Source organism: Schistocerca gregaria, chromosome 1 (genome assembly GCF_023897955.1).
Source record: "Schistocerca gregaria isolate iqSchGreg1 chromosome 1, iqSchGreg1.2, whole genome shotgun sequence".
In the NCBI taxonomy this organism is placed as follows: Eukaryota; Metazoa; Arthropoda; class Insecta; order Orthoptera; family Acrididae; genus Schistocerca; species Schistocerca gregaria.
Window position 1 is genome coordinate 960,080,686 of NC_064920.1, and position 2,419 is coordinate 960,083,104.

Consider the following 2,419-nt stretch of genomic DNA (forward strand, 5'->3'; position numbering starts at 1 on the left):
TCTTGTCACGATTACTTCATAAGAACTCAGAATAATGCTAGAAACAGCGTATGTCATGTCTTTCAACGGCGCATGTAATTTTCTCAAACATCTTCCTAGAAGAAACTTCCTGGCAGATTAAAACTGTGTGCCCGACCGAGACTCGAACTCGGGACCTTTGCCTTTCGCGGGCAAGTGCTCTACCAACTGAGCTACCGAAGCACGACTCACGTCCGGTACTCACAGCTTTACTTCTGCCAGTATCCCTCTCCTACCTTCCAAACTTTACAGAAGCTCTTCTGCGAAACTTGCAGAACTAGCACTCCTGAAAGAAAGGATATTGCGGAGACATGGCTTAGCCACAGCCTGGGGGATGTTTCCAGAATGAGATTTTCACTCTGCAGCGGAGTGTGCGCTGATATGAAACTTCCTGGCAGATTAAAACTGTGTGCCCGACCGAGACTCGAACTCGGGACCTTTGCCTTTCACGGGCAAGTGCTCTACCAACTGAGCTACCGAAGCACGACTCACGTCCGGTACTCACAGCTTTACTTCTGCCAGTATCCGTCTCCTACCTTCCAAACTTTACAGAAGCTCTTCTGCGAAACTTGCAGAACTAGCACTCCTGAAAGAAAGGATATTGCGGAGACATGGCTTAGCCACAGCCTGGGGGATGTTTCCAGAATGAGATTTTCACTCTGCAGTGGAGTGTGCGCTGATATGAAACTTCCTGGCAGATTAAAACTGTGTGCCCGACCGAGACTCGAACTCGGGACCTTTGCCTTTCGCGGGCAAGTGCTCTACCAACTGAGCTACCGAAGCACGACTCACGTCCGGTACTCACAGCTTTACTTCTGCCAGTATCCGTCTCCTACCTTCCAAACTTTACAGAAGCTCTTCTGCGAAACTTGCAGAACTAGCACTCCTGAAAGAAAGGATATTGCGGAGACATGGCTTAGCCACAGCCTGGGGGATGTTTCCAGAATGAGATTTTCACTCTGCAGCGGAGTGTGCGCTGATATGAAACTTCCTGCCATCTGGCAGGAATCACGGAACTACGAAAACATGGGCCAAACTTCCCCTTGCATAGGGACATCCGCTGCACACAAGCAAAAACTTATCACGAAATTACTTGCACCAAAAATACCTCTCTTAACCCCTACACGTACAGAAAACAAACGATTACAATTTCAGAAAAATTACCAGATTTATTCAGGAGAAAGAGCTTCACAAAAAGTTAATAACACATTGATCCATCTCTATCACTTATGCAAGCAGTTACTTGGCTTCGCATTGATTGATTTGTTGGATGTCCTCCTGAGGGATATCGTGTCAAATTCTGTCCGATTGTCAAAATCCCGAGCAGGTTACTAGGTTCTGACCCTAATTCTCCTCACTTTCACATTTTGAGAGAGATCCGGCGGGGGATTTGGCAAGCATGGAGACAAACAGTAGATATGGCACACAATGACATCACTCCGGTTGTCGGGCCATACAGCGGACTACAGTCACGTATTCCACGACTGTCAGGGGCGCCTCCAAACGCGTCTTTGACGGCCTTCGGGATTCAATTAGAAACAGAACTCATCACTGAAAACAATTCCTATCCAGTTAATGACATTCCAGGCAAAGACGTGTCTGGATAAGCAACGGAGAATGGTGGGGTACCATCCTGACTGTCGCCCACCATATGATCTTGTAACCTCCCCCTCACTTATCGACCTTAATGACTGTGAAAAATTAAACCGCGTGCACCTAATTGAAATTTGGGAAAAGCAATCGTCACCGAAGTTAATTTGTCGGTGAAGAGGGAGGAAAGGGTTACACCTAAATGAAAGGAAAAATGCTAATGAAATTGGTGGAAATTAATTTTGAAAATGGGTAAAGTTAATAAATAAAGTAAATGTGCGGTCGTTACGTTAAGAATTAACTGGCGTTAATTAGATATTTGAGATATGGGGAAAATTACGGTCGCCATTCCTATGGACAACTACTATAATAACTGAAAATGAAAGATTAATGCACATATAATTAGCACTAAAAGCGTGGCAACTGATGGTTGACACATGTTGTGTGAAAACTGAATAGTTGTCAGAAGTAATAAATTTCGCTACAGTCTGACTTAATTCAGCAAAAGAATTAATAAAACCGGAAAATTGAAAGTTAATATAGTGACTGAAACTAATAGTGAACTTTGCTTATAAAGCACTACGAAATTAAATAAAATTTACCTCAACAAACATCTCAAAAGCTACTTGAATCTACGCAATTTAGAAATAAGAGATTTAACTTTGAACTTGAGTTAAATGATTTCGAACAATTAACAACAGTAAAATTTAGTACATACCAAGCTGAGCTGCAGTCACAGGTATGCTAAAATATGGTATAAAAACTCGCACTCTTAATTTCTGCTTGTGTAATCTAAATATTGTAGCCAGCT

At 43.0% G+C, this 2,419-nt stretch overlaps 1 non-coding gene across 1 annotated transcript; it reads right to left on the reverse strand.

Moving 5' to 3' along the window:
- Positions 1-427: 427 nt before the first annotated feature.
- Trnas-uga (transfer RNA serine (anticodon UGA)) lies at positions 428-502 on the reverse strand. Its single transcript has one exon. It is a non-coding gene; the product is annotated as a tRNA-Ser (tRNA).
- Positions 503-2,419: the final 1,917 nt, after the last annotated feature.